The sequence below is a fragment of the Rattus norvegicus genome, chromosome 14 (assembly GCF_036323735.1).
Source record: "Rattus norvegicus strain BN/NHsdMcwi chromosome 14, GRCr8, whole genome shotgun sequence".
Taxonomy (NCBI): domain Eukaryota; kingdom Metazoa; phylum Chordata; class Mammalia; order Rodentia; family Muridae; genus Rattus; species Rattus norvegicus.
Genome location: NC_086032.1, coordinates 35,334,206 through 35,350,385, shown reverse-complemented (window position 1 = coordinate 35,350,385; position 16,180 = coordinate 35,334,206). Strand labels below are relative to the sequence as shown.

At 43.8% G+C, this 16,180-nt stretch overlaps 1 protein-coding gene across 5 annotated transcripts in view; it reads right to left on the bottom strand.

Annotated features, from left to right (window-relative positions):
* Positions 1–16,180, bottom strand: part of Fryl (FRY like transcription coactivator) — a 237,975-nt gene that overhangs the window by 194,814 nt on the left and 26,981 nt on the right. For 3 of the 5 annotated variants that reach the window (XM_063273429.1, XM_063273428.1, NM_001427275.1), the window contains exon 2: positions 1,978–2,153. The exons of 1 other annotated variant lie outside the window; for it this stretch is intronic. The gene's annotated coding sequence lies outside the window, so the exon portion shown is untranslated. Of the gene's footprint in view, positions 1–1,977; positions 2,154–2,489; positions 15,001–16,180 lie in introns of those variants that run through there. One more of the 5 variants, XM_063273430.1, reaches the window with a different exon arrangement.

Sequence of the window (16,180 nt, the reverse complement as noted above, 5' to 3'; positions counted from 1 at the left end):
AGTCCTGAAGGTCAGGAGAGGAGAAGACTAAGAATGCAGGAAGAAAAGGATGAAAGGCACCAACTTGCAGAGAGAGGTACCAGCTGAAAAATAATCTAATAGCAGTGTGTGGTTTGAAAGAAAATGGCTCCCATAGACCCATAAAGAGTGAGTGGTCCTACTAGGAGCTGTGGCCTTGTGGGAGTGGATGTGGCTTTGTTGGAGGAGGTGCATCACTAGGAAGAAGGCTTTGAGGTACTCAAGCCAGACCCAGGGTCACTTTTTCCTGATGCCTGCCAATCCAGATATAAAACTCACAGCTATCTCTCCAGTACCGTGTCTGCCGGCACACCATCATACTTCCTGCCATGACGATAATGGACTGGACCTCTAAAACTGTAAGCCAAACCCAATTAAATACTTTCCTTTATAACAATTGCCACGGTTACAGTGTCTCTTCATGGCAATGGAAACCCTAAGCAGGTATCTTATTCCTATCTCAAAACTTACTAAACGATAGATCAAAACTGTCTCACCAGATGGGAGAGAGAAGAAAATATATCTTCAATTAAAAAAATAAAATCAAAATTCTTTCAATTTTTTCATTGAACTAACAAGGTATTAAAATATTTAAAAAAAATAAATTCACTTGGGGTTGGGGATTTAGCTCAGTGGCAGAGCACTTGCCTAGCAAGCACAAGGCCCTGGGTTCGGTCCCCAGCTCCGGAAAAAAAAAAAAAAAAAAGAAGGAAAAAGAAATTCACAAATAATTAAATTGAATCATTGTGTGCATGAGAAAAGTGATATCTAAGGCTAATTAGTTTACACTCTTTAAAAAGCCTGATGGGAGCTGAACCACATGGACCCCTTCTCCACTGTGCGGCTGAGGGCTCCATCTGAGGTGAGGCTTCCTACTGATGACTTCTTTGTGATGCTAAAGTCCCTCCCCATTTTCATTCATTAACAGCAAGCACTCGGTAACCTATTTCAACCAGTTCATTGATTAAGGTCTCCCATTTCAGCCCTGTGTTCTGCTCAGTCTTCTTCCTCTGCCCTTCCTGCCCAAAGTTGTGTTCTGAGTAAACTTCATGTGTGGAAAGGAACAGGTGAGGCGAGGCATTAAAAGGAGCTGACGTCACACACCTCTCTGTGACTGCCATGAGGGTTTGCATGATTTCCAATCACAAGGACTTGAAGGAATTGTGAAGAACCGAAGCCTACCAAGTTCACACGAGGCCGTGTGTCTGACTGTTCTTACTCTGGACTGTACAGTAACTACGCTGAGTCTCCCCCAAGGGAATTAATAAAGCACTTTTAAGGTAGAGGGGGACTTGGGAGACCGCCTGCCCAGAATGTGAGCAGTAATGTTCAGCAAATCAGAGACCCAGGCATAGCAATGGTAGAAGAGGAAGCAGCCATTACAGGCTCTCTCTTTCTCTGCATTCCTTTGCTTTACCTTTCTACTATGATGGTTCTCTGCCAGAGGCTTAAAAGCTGTGAGGCTATCTGACTGCAGCCTGGTGCCTCCGAAACCATGAGCCCCCCAAAACCATTCCTCTTTTTAACGTGGTTTTGCTCCAGTATTTTGTCACAGCAGTGAGAAGTGACTCGTGTAACTATTTTTATCGGTATTGTTACTAATATTAGGTAGGTGCCACGTTATTGTAGCAAGGCAGGACAGAAAGGCTGTTTAAAAGCTTCCCAAAAACCCATGTTACTGCTCCTTTTAGATGTAGCTCAGGAGAAATTAGCAAATCAACAGTGACTTATATAAAAAAAGAAAGAGGGCCTGGGAAAGGCAGTTGAAAGAACAATTCCCATCATCCCTTAAAGGGCTGAGCACCAAGCCTGACAGCCCAAGGCCCATCCACAGGACCCACCCAACAGAAGGGTAGAACCAACTCTTGCCACCTCCACACCACTGTGCACTTGCATTTGCCCAATCACGTACTCAGACAGGAAATAAACAAACTTCATTTTCTTAAGGTACAGCCTTACCACTTAGAGACTGAGGGTGAGGCACAGCGTTGGTAGAAAAGACACCGAATTTGGAAAGGATCCATCTAGAAGCTTCTCCAGCCTGGGGCTTGAACTTCACAGGCACTGAAGAGGGCGCGCTGGGAAAAAGCAGCAGGGTGACTCCAGATATGTAGCAGAGTGTGGAATGTCGAAGGCTGGAAGGCAGAAATGTGGAGTTGGTTACTCCTAACATCTGGGGCTCAAGAAAGCTCTTAGCACCTTATCAGCTGCCATGTAACATGTTACTAATAATAAAAGTATTGCGATTCACAATTTGGTCCAAAACTTGCCTATTTAAAAAAAAAAAAATTCGCTCAGGGCTGGGAATGTTACTCAGTGACAGAGCCCTTTCCCAACAGACATCCTCACAGGTTCTATCCCCAACAGCATAAAAAGGAAGATTTAAAACGGGGTGGGGGGTCAAGGCTGGTTTGGTGGCTCGCACCTTTAGTCCCAACACTCAAGAGGCAGAGACAAGCAGCTCACTGTACCTGCAGGGCCAGCCTAGTCTTCCATAGCCAGTTCCAGGCCAGTCAGAGATACACAGTAAGAGCCTGTCTCAAAAACAAAAACAAAAAGAGTATCCAACTGTCCATATGGAGATACAGGAAACTGAGAATTAACCTTGAGGGCCCTAACTTAAGAAACTTATGTTTCTTTTCCAGGCCATTATCTTTCTCAAGTGTGTTACAATCTTAAAGGAAATGCCAGTCATAGTTACTTGTTTCTTAGGGAAGCAGGGTCATGGTAGTGTTTCTTTAGCTTAAGGACACAGCATCTGGGGACTTGGGACAATGAGCCTGGAGCTACCTTTCTTCCTACACAGGGCCCTGTAAGGCGCAGGTGTTCTACAATGCTGGGGGTGGTTTCAGTATGCTAGTGCTGAGGTCTGTAACTAACCAGTGACCTCGGAAATACCACCCTACGCATACAACCGCATGTGTGAAGCGACAGCTGGACGGCCAGATTAGTGTGGGGCCACTTGTAAAAGGAAAACAGAAAACAGCCCAAAAGGATGGGTTAAAAACTAAACAGAAATTGCCTATGCATTCCACACAGCTGGGAAATACAGATGGGCTGTGAGCAGCCATGAGAAGACCACCTGGCAACATTAAATCAGCGAGCTACGGAACACTATGGTACATTCTGTGTTTAAGAAAATAGCATGTTACGTTGGGCGTGGTAGTGCAGGCCTATAATTCTAGCACATGGAGTGGGGGAATGTGGAGGCAGGAGGATCAGGAGTTCCATATAATGTGTTAGACCCTGTCTCAAAAGCACTTAAAGTCACATGAGATGTGGGTCAATTGGTTACCACAGAGGACGTAAGGACACGGGGATAGCAGAGGTATGGGTTCTGTGTTATTGGATCAAGTTTCCAAAATAAGCTGATTCCTCCAGTTTCATAAAGTCATGTAGCCCAGGGTCACTTTTTCTGAAAAGCCCATGGCCACTTCCCTCCTCGTCCATCAGGGGGACCCCCTTGCTGTTGGTCGCAATCCAACATACGCCAAGCGCAGACAGGATACTGGCACACCATGGATCAGCCACTGAACCTGCAGATTCTACCCTGGGCACCCTGAAATCCCGCTGTTGTTCATGTCCTCGATGCTGGGGGAGGTCTAGGAAGGCACCAGGACACACTGCTAAGACTGACAAATCAGGTGTGACAGGGACTCTCTGAAATGTCCCCAGCTCTGACTCCAGAACTCAAAACACACTACATGCAATGCTGTTTTTATTCCTTCCCAAAAGAAAAGAAAAATGGCGAGAAATGTAAACATCTCAAGTAGAAAAAGAAAAGTATGGCTTCCTTGGAAAGTTTGCCATGTATTATTATTTTTATTATTTTTATTTTTTATTTTCATTTTATTATTTTATTATTATTATTATTTTATTAATTCTTGATAGGTTTGTATAACGTATTTGATTCGGATTCACCTCCCTCCTGACCCTTCCCAGATTCACCCCCACTTCCCTATCCACCCGACCTTGTGTGCTTGTTTTTTAAACTCAAGGCCAATTTGCTATCCAAATATTCTTCTGAGTGTGGCCTTCCCCTGGGGTGCGGCAACTCAGCAGGGCTGGACCCCCATACCAGCACCTAGCAGCTGCTGACAGGGCAGATGTCAGGCCCCGCTCCCCTCTCCATGCTGAGGTTTGATCTGTCTTGGGCTACGCAGGTCTGGCGTGTTCTGTCAGGACCACTGTGAGTCCGTATGTACAGCTGCCCTCGTGTGTCCAAAACACACCGTTTCCTTCCGTCATCTGCTGCCTCCCGCTCTTACACTGTTCCTTTTCTGCAATGACCCCTGAGCCCGGGGAGCAGGAGCTCGGTATAGATGCTCCCTTTAGGGCTGAGCATTCTGAATCCTCAAGTTTTCAGTGCCTTCGCAAATTACGGGTCTCTGTTAATCACCGTCTACTGCAAATAGAAGCTTCTCTGTTTCTACTCTGTCCCTGAACCACTGTGGTGTAGTATAAAAATCTCAAAAAAATAACTCAAGATTAAAAAAAAAAAAGAGAATGGAAGAGACATTCCTTAGTACAGTAAACTTAAGACAGTCTCAGAGATAACGCTCAGACATCTTACTGAGCAAAGAGGGAGGGCCAGGACTCAGACATGGCTTATTCACCAGTGCACACAGTGCTGGTGTACAGGAGGCGCCTAGTATACAGAGAATTGTTGCCAGTAGCAAGGACAGGGTTCTTCTGAGAGGCAATCGCAGATGCACAAAACCAAACTAAATTCAAAATATGGAGGGAAAATGCTTTTATTTCTAGACAGTGGTTTTAAACAAGTGATGTTTCCCTTACACTTTTCTCCAAAGATTCGTTATTATGATAATCAGAAGAAAAAAAAACACTTTTAAAAGTAAAATCTCGAGAGGACGGTATTATGGATGAATGTATGCGCCCCATCCCTAGACTCACATTCTGACACACTGACCCCAGCAGAGGATGTGGGGACTTTCAGGGGCAGTCAGGTCATGAGGGTTCCCAGAATGGGAATGCTACTGTTACTAAAAGCACAGGAGAGCTTGCTTCTGCTATCTACCAAACCAGGAAGTGGGCTCTGGCCAGACACCAGGTCTGCCTTGATCACAGACTTCTCCACCTCCAGGACTGAAAACCTGACTCACCAGTCTAAGGTTTGCCTTGCCAAATCCCGACCTGAGGCTGATGGTGCTAAACAGTAAGAACATGGCTAAAACCCTCACACACTGCTAGTAGGAAGAGAAAGTCAGAGATCAACTCCAGAAAACTCTATATGTTCCTCAAAGAAGAAACACCACCCAGGGTTTCCACTCTTGGGTGTACAGACACAAAATGATAAGATATGCCCCCACAGAAATTCATGAATACCTGTTCATTGTACCATTTTATACAATGGCCAAATGGTCAAAATAACCAAATGTTAGCTACCATATATATGATATACATACACACACACAAACATATACACACACACACACATATACACATACACACATACAGACACACACACAAACACACATACATACAGACACACACAAACACACACAGACATACAAACACACACACATACACACACATACACACACATACACACATACACACATACATAGGCACACACATACACACATACACACAAACACACACACATACACACATACATAGACACACACATACATACAAACACACACACATAAACACACCACACACATACAAATACACATACAAACACACACACATACAAACATACACAAACACACACACACATACACACACACATATATAAACACACACACACACTCAAACTTTATGAATAACCGAACATGTGCCACATCATATATTTCCTTGTGCTGATATAGAACAGTAAGACCTTGGCTCTAAACATAATGCCAGACTTCTGTCTCTAAAAGCAGGAGGAGGCCATGGCTTCTGTATTTCAGCTTCCACAGAGGCTATCAGAGTCAGAGTATTAATCTTATTTTTTTACCAAAAGAGCTACATGGCAGCCAGTAATAAAATCTGTTCTATAATCTGCTAAGGTCAGTTATATTTATTATAATTATGTAATTTAGTCAAGCATCACATCAAGAATGAGTATAAAAAGAAAATGTTTTGTCTCTAGAAATGAATTTTTGTAATCTAAAGGAAATCCCTCTAAAAAACATTATACAGAAAAGGCCTTGACTGTATTTCAAAAGACTGCCAAATTTAAAACATTAATATATTTAGTCATAGAAGGTTTAATGTACTTTCCATTTTATTTCAAACAAGCGTGTGTGTGTGTGTGTGTCTGTGTGTGTGTGTGTGTGTTTATGGGACCTGTGCACATACACATGTGTTTGCATGTGCCCTTAAGCAAGTGCCCTTAAGCAAGTGCATGTACAGGACTGAAGTTGCTCCGTGTCTCCCTTGGTCTCTCTGCAGCGTATTCGCTGACACAAGGTCTCTCTGAAGCATAGCTCATCAACTCTGCCTGCGCCCCAGCCAGCTTTCTCTGAGGAGCTCCTTCCTGTCTTGGCCTCCCCAGGACTGGGCTCACAGGAGACCACAAACCTGCCCTGCTTTGATGTTACTGAAATCCAACCTCTCTGTGGTCCTCACGCTTGTCAGCGAGCACTTCATCCTCTGAGCCATCGCCCCAGCCCCTTTAGTGAGTTTCCTATTTAACCAATCAGCTGCCAGTGTATCACGCAGTAATGTTGTACAAGAAAACGTCTGCGGTTACTGAATATGGAAGAGTCAGGCTGTTTTTGTTTTTGTTTTTGTTTTTTTCTGTTTCATGTTGCTTTAAATGCTTTAAAGCCAGGAAGTCAAGTACCCTAGGAGGGCCTCAATCTCATTATGTCTGTAGCTGAGATTAACCTTCGACCCCTAAATCCTCCTGCTTTCACCTCCAAAGTGCTAGGGACATCACCAGCCTAGCCATGTACGTCCTTTCCTGAGACTAGATTCAGGGACTAGCCTCGGTGGGTCAGCAGGTCAAAGCACTGCCTGCTCTTGCAGGAGACTGAAGTTCAATTCCCAGCAGCCACAGCAGCTAACAACTGTCTGACTCAGTGTAGAGAACGCCAGGGCCTTTTCCGCCTTACTGGTAATGCAGGCACATGGTACACAGACATATATGAAGGCAGAACAGCCTGTGTATGTAAAACGAAAACGAGTAAACCTTGCTTCCAAAGGACTAGCACTTAGTACTAGTACTCTGAAGAGAGCCTGACCCTCCAGAGACCCTCTGAAGCCATTGGCTCGTGTCTCCATGCCAGCTGCATCCCCATCATCTCAATGGCACCCCATCTCTCCACCCAGAAGCAGCTCAGTGTCAACACTGTGCGTTCAACTCAGACCACTCAAGAACCCCCTTCCCATGCACTTCAGCGCCCAGACATTTTACACACTGAATCTAACTCTCCTTTATCAAAGTTAACCTGCATCTCACCTATGTATTCAGGTGACCGGTTTTGGTTTTGGTTTTGTTTTGTTTGTTTGTTTGTTTGTTTGTTTTCCAAAAACACAAAGAAGCCCGAGAACTGAAGGAGAGTCTTCCTCACTCCTCACATACCCTCACACATGCTCCCCCAACCTCACCCCCTCCCAGAACCACACATCTCCGACTCCCCTTTAAAAAAAAAAAAATTATTCCTACACTCTTTATTGTTGGCTTGTTGTTGTTCTTGAGGGAGATGCTCTCTCCCACCATCATATCAGCTCCAAGGTGTAACCCAGGGCGGGCATCAGGCTCAGTACCTTTACCTGTGGAGCCCCCTCAGCGGCCGCCCCTCTCACTCCACTTGTCACGAGACTCCATCATGAGCTGTGACTCCCAAGCCCTGTAGCACTAAAATAGAAATTTTTCCCCCACTTGACCACAACAGAAGGCCGTGGGGGAATCCTCCGGGCCTCGGCCCTCTCTTTGGGGACTTGACTGGATCTCAAGCACTGCTTGCTAAGGCACAGTTCTGTCATGGGTGCCCACCAAGCAGCTGGGGACTCGCTGTCCCGGGAGTCGAGATCATAATGAAAGAGACAAAACCACCACTCTGTGCCCCGAATGTCCTCTGGACTCTGCTCCATACAGATGCATCCCACACACTCCCACACCTACATCTCTGGGCCTTTCGGTGACCTGGAATGTCCTGCCTTTGTGTCTGCGAATTGAAACACTTCTAAAAATGTTTTTAAAGTAGAAAGCCACTCACCCCGCTCCCGAGTCTCAGGCTTCTCAACTGCCAGATGAGAACAATGCTCTCATGGGCTATTTCACAAGGATTTCCGAGAGCTGTGAAAGCATCCTGAGTGTTGTTCAGAGTAAACTTTGAACAGTAGCTGGCAGGTGCCACTCAACAGGTTTGTATCTTTGTCCCACAAACACAATGAGGACCCAAGAAGTATTTTCTCAATTGATGGGACAATAGAAAATGTCTTTTCCAGCTAGCCTGCACTCTTTGCTCTCCAGAAAACAGCCTGCGGGCGGTTTGACACCTCTGAGAAGGATAGAGGATTCCTGATAGAGCTTTCATTTGATGGGAATCTCGCAGACACAGGACGACAGAACGGAGGCCCACTGCTTGATGCTGGGTCGCTTGATTCACTCACACTTAGGGAAAAGGAGGGAAGGGGACATAGTGCATGCATATATACTTTTTTTTACTGTGTGACGGATATCTAACGTGGTCCTTTCCCATCATACGGTTGTCCAGATGCCGCCACCATCTGTGTCCAGAACCCTCCTGATCTTGCAAAACTCAGTACCTGTGACACAGTGATGCCCCATCACCCTGCCCTGGCCCTTTACAGCCTCACTGTCACAATGAAGTGATGACTTGGGGTACCTCATGCAATTGGAATCGCAGCTCCCCCCTGCCCTTTGGGGGTCCAGTTTATTTCGGGGTTTATATATATTATTTTGTTTTTCATCAAAATCTTCAAAACCACTCAAGGACACAGCTTAAGTACACTGAAACTGCCGTGTGTTACTGACACTGCCCCGAAGATGAACTGGTTACCCATAGGTGCTCTGTGAATATTTACATCAATATGCCATCCAGGGGTAACAATCGTGCAACACAACTACGCACCTATCTCCCTTCTGGCTGGTTAAAACTATTATGTTTCAAAGTTATTACAAACAAAATACAACTGGGTGTGGTGGTTTATGCCTTTAATCCCACCATTCAAGGGAAGAAGAGGGCAGATCTCGAGAGTCTGAGGCTCAAGGCCAGCCTGGTCTACATAGTGAGTTCCAGGACAGGCAGAGTTACATAGTGAGACTCTGTCTCAAAAACAAACAAAAACTATATATATTTTTCTAACTTTCTTATTTTTCTTCCCAAACTAATGATACAAGCTACCTCTGCAATTAGAAGAATGATGTGGAAAGAAACTGGGTTCTTTTAAGGGCCTCCAATAAATCTCTACTTACAATCAAAGTCTACATGTCCTATTAAACTGTTGTTTTCAGAAAGTAATTTCTTTTGATCACAGTCTGAAAAATGTTAGTTAAAAAAAAAAAAAAAAAGTACTGTGTTCGCAAAATAACTTCATCCTCACTCATGCAGCAAGAAGCCAGCAGTTTCCGTTTTGTGGGAAACAATGGGCCTTGAGAAACACATTCCCAGTTAAATGTCTTTTGCATTTTCCACACACAATTGGTTCAACTTCCTAATAATCGCCATTTACCAGAAATGCAAAAGATAAAAATCTATCCTGATACACAAAGAGACTAAGCCAACTGGAGAAAGAGAAATGCCAGTCGCAAAGGCTCCCTGGGGAGGGTGAGGAGAGTCACAACTCCCAAGCCAGCACAAACATCTCCCAGCTACTGTTTAAGGCTGAGAAGGGCCACTTCAAGGTGACACGACTCTCCTTTCTTCCTTCCTATGGAGGGGTCACAGGCATGAGCAAGCCCATGGTGTCTAACATTCCCTCCGCCATAAGGGAGCAGGGGGAGGCCCCTCAGCTACTTTAACATTTTTGTCTCTGTTTATGATTTCTGAAAAAGCCCTCCAATGTCTCTATGATAAAAAGCCCTCCAAACAGTGGTCTTTGATAAGAGTTCTTTCCTTCTTCTTGCTCTCCTTCCCCAATCCCACCTGCACTCCACAAGAGTCACTGTTCCCAAGTCCCTCCAGTTCATGAAACTCAGAGGTCAGACTCCAGCCCAAATCTTCAGTGCACTCAAAGGCACCATGTTTCTCTCCATATTTAAAAAGACTTTTCAGGGGTTGGGGATTTAGCTCAGTGGTAGAGCGCTTGCCTAGCAAGCGCAAGGCCCTGGGTTCGGTCCCCAGCTCCAAAGAAAAAAAAATTAAAAAGACTTTTCTTCACTTGAATTGCAAAATGTCAGCTTTATTCTTCTTGTTTTATGAGACTTGGATCTTGCTATGTGTCCCTCCTGCTGCCTCGGACTCCAGGAGTGCTAAGACCAGCAGCATAGCTCTATACACCAGCTGCTCAGGGACTTTGATTGACAGAGGTCAGTCCCCAACCTCCTGCCCACTGACATGAGCCCTCTGTGACAAATCCTGGAGAGCTTACATTCAAATCTGGCTATGCCAGTACGGAGATCATATCTCTCATCTAACGCCCAGCCTCACAAATACAGCCATCCATAGAGACCCCACCTAAATGATCCTAAACTTATCAGTGAGTGCATACCATTTCTGTTCTTTTGTGACTGGGTTACCTCACTCAGGATGATATTTCTAGTTCCATCCATTTGCCTAAGAATTGCATGAAGTTGTTGTTTTTAATACTGAGTAGTACTCCATTGTGTAAATGTACCACATTTTCTGTATTCAATTAGTCTGCTGAGGGACATTTGGGTTCTTTTCAGCTTCTGGCTATTATAAATAAGGCTGCTATGAACATAGTGGAGCATGTGTCCTTATTATATGTTGGGGCATCTTTTGAGTGTATGCTGGGTCCTCAGGTAGTACTATGTCCAATTTTCTGAGGAACCTCCAAACTGATTTTCAGAATGGTTGCACCAACTTGCAATCCCACCAACAATGGAGGAGTGTTCCTCTTTCTCCACATCCTTGCCAGCATCTACTGTCACCTGAGTTTTTTATCTTAACCATTCTGACTGGTGTGAGGTGGTATTTCAAGGTTGTTTTGATTTGCATTTCCCTGATGACTAGGGATGTTGAACATTTCTTTCAGGGCTTCTCAGCCATTCCATATTCTTCAGTTGAGAATTCTTTGTTTAGCTCTGTACCCATTTTTTAATAGGATTATTTGAATCTCTGGAGTCTTGAGTTCTTTTATATATTAGATATTAGCCCTCTATGGGATGTAGGATTGGTAAAGATCTTTTCCCAATCTATCGGTTGCCATTTTGTCCCATTGACAGTGTCCTTTGCCTTACAGAAGCTTTGCAATTTTATGAGGTCCCATTTGTTGACTCTTGATCAACATAAGCTATTGGTATTCTCTGTTCAGGAAATTTCCCCTGTGCCTATATGTTCAAGACTCTTCCCCACCTTCTCTTCTATTAGTTTCAATGTATCTGGTTTTATGTGGAAGTCTTTGACCCACTTGGACTTGAGCTTTGTATAAAGAGATAAGAATGGGTCAATTTGCAATCTTCTACATGCTGACCTCCAGTTCAACCAGCACTATTTGTTGAAAATGCTGTCTTTTTTCCATTGGATAGTTTTAGCTCCTTTGTCAAAAGAAATTGGAGAGAGCATATACTAACAGCTTGACAGCATACCTGAAAGCTCTAAAACAAAAAGAGGCAAATACACTCAAGAGGAGTAGACAGAAGGAAATAATCAAACTCAGAGCTGAAATCAACCAAGTAGAAACAAAAAGAACTATACAAAGAATCAACAAAACCAGAAACTGGTTCTTTGAAAAAAAAAAAAATCAACAAGATAGATAAATCCTTAACTAGACTAACCAGAGGGCAGAGAGACAGTACCCAAATCAACAAAATCAGAAATGAAAAAAAGAAACATAACAACAGAAACTGAGGAAATTAAAAAAATTATCAGATCTTACTACCAAAGCCTATACTCAACAAAACTGGAAAATCTGGATGAAATGGACAATTTTCTAGACAGATACCAGGTACCAAAGTTAAATCAGGATCAGATAAACCATCTAAATAGTCCCATAACCCCTAAAGAAACTGAAGCAGTCATTAAAAGTCTCCCAACCAGGGCTGGAGAGATGGCTCAGTGGTTAAGAGCATTGACTGCTCTTCCAGAGGTCCTGAGTTCAATTCCCAGCAACCACATGGTGGCTCACAACCATCTGTAAAGAGATCCGATGCCCTCTTCTGGTGTGTCTGAAGACAGCTACAGTGTACTTATATATAATAAATGAATAAATCTTTTTAAAAAAAAAAACTACCTGTAACTCTAGTTCCAAAGGCTCTGATGCCATCTTCTAGTGTCTGTGGGTTCAGATGTACATGCAGGTAAAACACACAAACACATAAATAAAACAGAACAATATTTTAAAAAAAAAAAAAAAGTCTCCCAACCAAAAACAGCCCAGGATCAGATAGGTTTAGTGCAGAATTCTATCAGACTTTCAAAGAAGACCTAATACCAATACTCTTCAAAGTATTCCACAAAGTAGAAACAGAAGGAACATTACCCAATTCATTCTTTGAAGCCACAATTATGCTTACACCTAAACTACACAAAGACCCTACAAAGAAAGAGAAGTTAAGACCAATTTCCCTCATGAATATCAATGCAAAAATACTCAATAAAATTCTTGCAAACCAAATCTAAGAATACATCAAAATGATCATTTACCATGACCAAGTAGGCTTCATCCCAGGGATGGAAGGATAGTTCAATATATGGAAATCCATCAACGTAATCCACTATATAAACAAACTCAAGGAAAAGAACCACATGATCATTTCATTAGAGGCTGAGAAAGCATTTGACAAAATTCAACACCCCTTCATGATAAAAGTCTTGGAAAGATCAGGCCATACACAGTAAACATAGTAAAAAGCCATATACAGCAAACTAATAGCCAACATCAAACTAAATGGAGAGAAACTTGAAGCAATCCCACTAAAATCGGGGACTAGAAAACTACAGCTGATAAACGACTTAAGCAAAATGACTGGATATAAAATTAGCTCAAATCAGTAGCCTTCCTCTACTCAAAGGATAAACAGACTGAGAAAGAAATTAGGGTAATGACACCCTTCAAAATAGCCACAAATAATATAAAATACCTTAGTGTGACTCTAACCAAGCCTAGTGAAAGATCTGTCTGACAAGAACTTCAAATCTCTGAAGAAAGAAATTGAAGAAGATCTCAGAAGATAGAAAGATCTTCCATGTTCATGGACTTGCAGGTTTAATATAGTAAAAAAGGCCATCTTGCCAAAAGCAATCTACAGATTCAATGCAATCCCCATCAAAATTCCAACTCAATTCTTCATAGAGTTAGAAAGAGCAATTTGCAGATTTATTTGGAAAAGCAAAGAAGAAAAAAACCAGGATAGTGAAAACTATTCTCAACAATAAAAGAACTTCTGGAGAAATCACCATCCCTGTCCTCAAGCTGTATTACAGAGCAATAGTGATTTTTTAAAAAAGGCATGTTATTGGAACAGAGACAGCCAAGTAGATCAGCGGAATAGAATTGAAGACCCAGGAATGAACCTACACGCCTATGGTCACTTGATCTAATCTCAACTTTTAATATACCGAAATCTTTGCAAACACCACTGTGGTTCTTCCAACTGCTGAGGCCAAAGGCCAAGTAGTACCCCAGACACACACTCCTCAGGTTAGCATCTTTCCCAAATCTGATCAGACCACCCTACATCTGCTGCTACTTCAGTCGCTGCTAGTGTCTTCTCTGGCTCAAGCCCATGCTTAACACCCTGTTGCCTTCATGCTCCACATACACGAGGAAATAAATGAGCTCTCTTCCTTACTGTAGACACACCAGCTTTCCAGTGACAACAAATTCCCAGGGAGCCTGCCAGTGTAATGCTCCCTCTCCCTACATCCAGACCATTGCAAATGCTATCCCTCAACTCAAGCTAACCCTTGCCTGCCACACTCTCTGTAACCTGGCTTGCATTCTATATCCAAGGTCCACACTTGCCAGCCTGATGAGGCAGATGCTCCAAGGACGGCCAAGGTCACAGACACATCTCCCTACTCCCACGGCTCAATAATCACTTGTTGCCTAGATAAATCCTGCCCATGATGATACTAACTTGAAAAACATGCAGCGTCTCGCTAACATTTTACTCAATAAGATGAAGACTATCAACAATGCCCCGCATTCCCGGCTGACTAACTTTGAAGTGCAGTAAGCAGCAGAGTGACTGCGAGGGAGCTGAGCTGGCTTGAAACCTTCAATGCTAAAGCCTCTGTGTAGCTTTTCTTCCATGCTGAGATGCAACCCAAAATCTCCCAGAAAACGGTGTATTTTAAACCGGCTCCTCTCTTCCTATGAAGTAACCAAATCAAGCTACATGCAAACAAGCTTTGCAGGAGGACATGCTCTCAGAGGACAACCTAAGATAACAACCTGTTCCCTGTTCTAATGCCTGCCACAGTGACTGTCACAAAAGAGAATCCGCTCAGCTTAAAACTTAGAGGGGATAAACCCCACCCTGTGCCTAAAGTGGAGGCTGCTGACGTTTAGTTTTTTACACACATACATTTATCTATCTACCTATCATCTATCTATCTATCTATCTATCTATTGGGGGTCAAGTCATGTGCATGCCATGGCATTGGTGTAGTAGTCAGAAGTAGTCAGAGAGGAACTTTCTCTCTTTCCACCATGTTGGTTCCAAGGATCCAACTCAAATCCTGTGGCTTGACAGCAAGGGCCCTTAGCTTCCGAGTCACCTCCCTGGCCCCAAATCATGACTTTCTACACCAGTACTTTAAGGTAAGAATAAGGGGAGAGAGAGGGGAGGGAGGAAGGGGGCGGGGAAGCGCCCCACTCTGGCAGGCTAGCTCTTATCTATGGTCTGATAGCCTCCTGCTAGCTCACACCTCTACGATGAGCATGAGCGATGGAAAAAACAGCCCACCCGCAACCCCTCCCCCTCCCTCCATCGTTGGTTAAACTAAATATAGACTGCAATCTTCAACTGACTCTGTGTCCCTGAGAGAAAGGAAAGAAGTAATAACAAACTCCATCACAGCAGAGCAATGACAGGGCTGGGGCAGTTCTCCAGCACCAGACAGTGTGTGCAAGGAACACTCCTCACCTGTGAGAGGAGCCTGTAAAAGGGAAAGGCCAGCCCATGCTTACCTCCAACGCAAGTGGCCCTAGTGAGTTTCCCGCCAAAGGTGTGAAGGTAAAAACATCAGCTTTCTAAAACAGCTGTTCCTTCCAGGGATGATCAGAAATGGTGATTAAAAACACAAATGAGGGAGCTGGAGAAACTGCTCTATGTAAAACAGCTGGGCACTGTGGCTCTAATCCCATGTTCTAATCTCAGTTCTGGGGGATGGGGATGGGGGGTGGAAACAGACAGGTCTTGGAGTTCACTGGTCAGCCGGTCTAGCCAAATTGGTGAGCTGTGGGTTCTGTGAGACCCTGTCTCAAAACGTAAGATTGAGGACAACTGGGAAAGACGTCCAAATGATAGTATACACAGGTGCATTCACACGCCTATGTGTATAATACACACACAACCAAGATAAAACTTAGGAAAGGGTTTGTAAATGTTAGTGGTGAGATGTGAAGTGAGTCTTGGTTAAGTGACATTTGTCTCAGTGCTGCCATTTTTCTGGGCCGTGGTCTGTGGGAGTATTTACTTCACTGACACAGTGGACACTGACATAATTGAATCATGCTGGCCTGCTTATAGCCAACGCTAAGGCCAGCTAGCAGTCCCACGCTGGTCTACGGTAGGGAATGACTGAGCACAAGAACTGAAAGAAAGAAAGAAAGCTGAGGACAGACCAGTAAAGGTCAGAGGCAAACCTTGACTCTGTGGTACCCTGGAAGCCAAGTATTTCTGGCTAATCTGGCTAGCGTGTGGCAATTTGACAGGACCTGAAATCACCAGGCACACCTGGAAGTGTCTGGTTAGGTTACTCTCTGATTGTGACTGTGGCAGCTTACCTCAATTAAGTGGGAAGCTGTCCAAATTCAAAGAGTGCATCTAACAGCTGGGTAAGTGTATAGGTCAGAGAGGTTAAAGCTGGTCCGTGGTTGAAGCTTCTCCTGG